This window comes from Vidua chalybeata, chromosome 6, assembly GCF_026979565.1.
Source record: "Vidua chalybeata isolate OUT-0048 chromosome 6, bVidCha1 merged haplotype, whole genome shotgun sequence".
NCBI classification, from domain to species: Eukaryota; Metazoa; Chordata; class Aves; order Passeriformes; family Viduidae; genus Vidua; species Vidua chalybeata.
In genome coordinates, this window is record NC_071535.1 from 51,800,293 (window position 1) to 51,805,906 (window position 5,614).

General features: G+C 39.5%; 1 long non-coding RNA gene across 1 annotated transcript; it reads right to left on the reverse strand.

Moving 5' to 3' along the window:
* Nucleotides 1–766: 766 nt before the first annotated feature.
* Nucleotides 767–4,400, reverse strand: LOC128790122 (uncharacterized). The gene is made up of 3 exons (XR_008431639.1): nucleotides 4,057–4,400; nucleotides 1,247–1,336; nucleotides 767–798 (listed from the first exon to the last, which is right to left on the reverse strand). It is a non-coding gene; the product is annotated as an uncharacterized LOC128790122 (long non-coding RNA).
* Nucleotides 4,401–5,614: the final 1,214 nt, after the last annotated feature.

Sequence of the window (5,614 nt, forward strand, 5' to 3'; positions counted from 1 at the left end):
AATAGCCCATGAAAAAAATCCTACATGCAGCTAACAGCAAATATTGTTTTACATATCCTACTGGAGTATTTATACTATGTGCTGCCATTATAAAGTCCTGAAATCTTATCTGGCAGCTCAGCCACAAAATTTTAGGCAAAAATTTTCACTGTGGTGTTGTATTGTGTTTTTATATCTCTGTAACAGTTCTGTAATGGTTTGCCCCTTCACCCCCCATTGTCTCCCAACGGTTCCACCCTGAGCTTTCCTGCTTTTCCCTCAATGCCAATCTCCCTGAAAATGCTCAGTTATTCCCCTGTCCCCTCCCTGGTACCCTGTCCATCACTTGGCTCCCCATCCTGCTCTCCCAGAATCTTCCACCTTGGGCATCGAGTGAGTGGACCAGGGCCAGGGGTCCCTCCCTTTGACTTCCCCCACTGGTTTGCGTGTCTGTCTGTCTGTCCCTCCGCCTTCCACTCCCCCAAATCCCCCATTGGGTGGTGGTCGTCCCTTCCCCCTTGTTACCGCCCCAGTACTTAAGACAACTGCGAGAGCCTCAAGGCCACTTTTGGCCGCCGGGACAATGGCATTGGGAGCTCCTCGGAGCTTCCATTAAACCTGAGACTTTTTCCCCAGCCTTGAGTCGGCTCCCTCATTACCTTCTCTGATGCCGCCTCTCCTCCATACAAGGCAAACAGCGAAGCGCTTTGTCTTAGCCGCTCCCTGAATCTCCTCGAGAAACAGGGGAGTGTCCCCTGCTGCTGACTGTGCCTCGGCGGGGCAGGCTAAGCCAGGCAGCTTCAGGCAGGCACGGCGACACTGTGGTATTCATACTGATTTGTGAATGGAACAATTTTTTTGATCCTTTTTTTTACCTTACTTTATTGATAAAAACTCAAATGAATACCTAAGAAACACTGTTCAATTGCACATATTCTTTGAAGAAATTTGGTTACTTTGCAATCTAATATGCAAATATATTCTCAATTATCCTTTCATGAAATAATAAGAGCCCTGGATTGAACAGTTTGACAGAAGATTTTGAGTGTTTTCAAAACTTGTGCTGCTTAAGGTTTCTGCCACAGGGGCAATGAATGAGACACAAAGACTACCTGGAAAATGAAAATAAACATCTCTATAACTGAAAAGAGAAATTCTGTATCTAATATGATCTGGTGCTCAAATAGATATTGGAAGAGGAGAATCATCAGATAGTAAGAAAGCTAGGAATAATTTAAAGAATATCAGACATCTACAAGATACTTACTCTTTTCCTGAAGTTTTTTTAATGGCTCATTCTTTGGTAGTCTTGTGTTTCACTTCAGTTATCATCCCAAGGCTACCACCTCCTAGTTTCCTTCCAAATTGATGAATTCCATTAAAAAACAGATAATCATGAAGAGTACTATTAAAAAACTTACTATATTGAAAACTATTTAAAAAATCTTACTATATTGATTATCCATTAATATAAACTAATCTGAACCTTGCAATCATATGTTCAAAAACTGGTTTCACTATCAGAGAAGCAAACTGATTTTTCCAACAAAAATAAAACTGTAGTAGTTGCAGTATTTTCTACTCAATATGTTTCAGTCTTCATGCATGTTTGCTGTAAAGCTTAGGATCAGCAGCTTGCAGAGTTCGGTACAAGTTTTCTGCCTCACATTGAAAAGTATCATGAGCTGCCACCTGTCACTGCCTGGAATTCCTCTCTGTTTTCCATCAAATACCCACATGATCCCTGGAAAATTCCTCTTCTGCTTTCTAGGAGTGCCCATCCACACCCCAAATCATAGAAATTCACCTCATTCTTTGCAGGAGTGCACTCCACAGCTTTCAAGGAATATCCTCAGCTTTCTGGGAAATTTTCCACATATTCCACACTTCCCACAATTTTCCCCATGCCCATAACTTTGCACAAGATTTTTGGGAATTCCCCCTTTGCTTGTGGTTTTGTTTTTTTTTTTTTCCTTGTGTGCTTTTGGGGAATCCACAGCCAACTTCCTAGAAATGTTAAGTGTGCTGTTGAAAGTATTCACTTTGGCTGCTCTCCTCCTTTTTCTACCTTGCACTTTCTAGGCTGTACCACTTCGTATTTCAGGAAATTTCCCCTTTCTCTGAAGGTATCATCCCCCATGTATATTTTTTGGGAAGTCTCCCTCTGTTTTCTAGGAATTCTGTCCCAACTTTCAAGAATTTGCTAAGTGCTTCCTAGAAATTTTTCCAGTGTCTTCCCAATTTCTCATGCTGCTTTCCATGCATTTTCCTACTGATTTCCAGAAATTTCACAAGTCCTCTGTAGGAAACTAAACAAAGTGAGTGGGTAGTCACTATGTAAATGCTACTGGTAAATAAAACAAAAAACAAGAAACAAAGCTACTTTCCATGATGCCTATGGCTTGGGAATTGCAAAAACTGTCTATAACTGAGAACATACATATTAAAAACCTGTTCTTAATGAAGTGGCTGTTCCTGAATATAATACTGCAAAAGCTCCACGGCCTCCCAAGCATATTTTCTTTGAAAAGAGTGTCATTTAAGCAAACTTTCTCATGAATTTTCATAAAACTCCTCGGAGATCTAAAAGTGGATAGTGTTTAGATGCCAGTAACACATCTAGAGAGCTATGGCATTTTCAATTGCTAGTGCTGATTATTCAGTATAATATACTGCTTTTGCAGTAGTGACCAACATCTATGGCTACACATCTTCATTTTCCTTGCTGAGACTCTGCATGTCCTCCTCCTACTCACATTTTCCACATAAGTGGAAAAATAATTGGTTGCATATGCAGAAACTTCTAAGTTAGGGTGATAGTTACTTTATACCCATATATATGAATATAAAGAAATGCATTTGTAGAAGTACTCCTGGATAGTGGATCCATTCATGTTGCATCACCCATTTAATTCTGAAATTTCGGTTTCAGTGCTTTTTTCGATTTTCTTTTCAGATGTACATGTAACAAACTCCTCCAACAAAAGCTTTTAAAGTCTTCAACTGAACAATTTTAGTGTCTTCAGAATGAAAGAGAAGATTATGATACAGGATAAATATGTCTCCATCAATATTAACTACTGAAGGAATGATAAGAAAAGAGACTGTACATCAATGACAGTGAATTACTGAGAAATTAAAGACAATCAGCTTCTAATCAACTTCAAATCTCAATTTTTTCACCCACCATCTTTATAATGTTATTACCATTCACACATTTTTCTACATCTGAAGGGTACCACAATTGAAAGATATCAAGGTGCAAGTGAGTGGGAGGAAAACCAGAGAATTGTTTGTCACATGCAAAGTCTGACTCCTAAAACAAAAGCTTGATTTTCAAAACACAACACCTTTAAAGCCTGTAAACTTAATCTAATGTGTGTTGAGCTATTTTTAGGATTAATAAGTCCTTTAGAGCATGAATTTCTTCATCAATTTAGACAGGGGTAAGGAAATGTATGTACTGGAGACATTCATGCAGACAAAACTTCTGCAAGAATTGGCTCAATCTGAAGGCATGATATCATATATGAATATCATTATCATGTCATAATCATGACAACTTTTCCAAAAATTATGTAATTAATCTTATTTATTACATTACCTTGAGGTAAAAAAATTTAATGTTGAATGTCTTCAAAAACAAAGGGTTTTTTTAAGTTCAGTATTTCAGGTTAATTTGTTCAACTTATCTTCTGATTAATGGATTATTTTAGGCAGTGAAATTTTGTGCTCTTGGAATTCCTAGCCTGCCTACTAGATGAAACTACCACTCTGTGTTTCCAGGAATTTCTTGGAAACCAGCGCTTCCCATGCCCATTGAAAACAATGTCAAGTTGTCTTTTAGGGGCAAGACTTGAAAAATATTTTCTGTGGAAGAGATTTTACTGGGTTTTTTTGGTTTTTTTTTTTTTTTGGTTTTTTTTTTTTTTTTTAATTTATTGGGAAATGTAATCTTTCATTTACTTTAGAGAAATGAGTGCTGGTAACTGTAGAAGATGAAGAAACATCCAGTCTTGAAAACACACCTCAAAAATAAATAGCAAAGAAAATTAGGTCCAGTTCCAGTCTCCTTACCTCCTCTCCCCATGCTGGATCCTCTTGTCACACACCTCCAAGTTACGTGTGACTTTTGTGGCAATGGGGACAAAAAAAATACAGCATTGCTTGGTTCAAATGAAGCTGAGCACATGGTTCATTTTATGGTCTTCTCTTCACTGCTTTCAGATATCTGTTCAATTTTATATAGTCTGTGCCCAAATTAAATTAAGACACCTAGACTGGCAGGAATGTGTCCACTGCTCAAACAAGTAGAATAAAACCTGAGATATGAGGGGGTGGGTGGAACAAGAAGCCTTGTATTCTAACTACAGCTGTCTGCCACGCTGACAAGGCACTGGATTGGCATAACACAGCATGCTGATTTGGACAGCAGATCTGCAGAAACAAAGAACACACAGTCAAAAACGATACTTCAGCTTTTTTAGCTAGAGTCGCAGGGTGCATTCAGAGATGGAAAAAGCAAACATTTTTTCCCACCAGACAGTACAAAACTATAATAGATTCTTCCTTCAAAGCAAATGGTATACAACACATTTTCAGAGGATTTCAAAATACTTCAATAAACCTGGGAAGCTGTTGATCTGGAGCATCCAATAAAAATGAACTTTTGCTTCTAACTGCCATCAATGTGAGGACATCCTTCAGCAGCGCTGCCAAAACAGGGATAACAAAAGCAAGGATTTCTGGCTACTCTTGCAATTCCCCTGGAGAGCTGATTTGCAGGTGATTCCTCAAAGTCTACTTTTCTCAAAAAAGCTGCACAAAGAGGCTCACAGGGAGTTAAAATGCACCAAAGGAGGAAAGCTTAGCTAAACAGTTCCAGGCAAGAAGGCCAGAACTCAGTTTCTCCACAGCAGACAACAGAGAAGAAGCAACCTCTAGAAGTGTTGGGGGATTAACAGGCCTTCAACTCCTGGAATACCATCAAGTTGCCCAACTTTATAAAAGAGACTCATTCTACCATTGCAAATGGCTACTGCAAGTGAGGCACAGGAAACTGCCTCCAACTGGCTCAACTCCCACAGGACAGCGATTAGAGTGCCAAAATTTGGGATCATCCCTCAGCAAGCACCTGCTCCCCATGCTGAGCTGCTGCCTTGAGCAGTGACACCACTGCTTACCTCTGGCAAAGGGGGCTTCAGTCTCTGGAGACCACGAGGGTGTTGGCATTCCAGACACAGGGAGACATCAGTGAGCTCAAAGAAGGATCCAGGCTGCAAGAAAATGGAGAACATTGGCTTAAGCTGAGAGCACACAACCTGCATTCCCACAGAAAACAAGGAGCAGGTTTTCAGCTGGCATCCTGCAAAATTTCCTCTGCTCCATTGCCTCTGATGCACCTCAGAGATAATCTCAGATGTCATTTGAACATCCTTAAACCCTTTGGTTCCATCCTAGCCCCTCATTTCCCAGATCTAGGACTTTTCTATTTGAATGACAGATGACTTATTAGAAAACAATAGTACAAAATACTTACATGGAGAAAAAAACTACTTAAGAGAACGTTCTTTTCTGATAGAGTGCTTTTATCATGAGATAACTTCTAATCTCACTTAATAGCCTATGTTTTGCA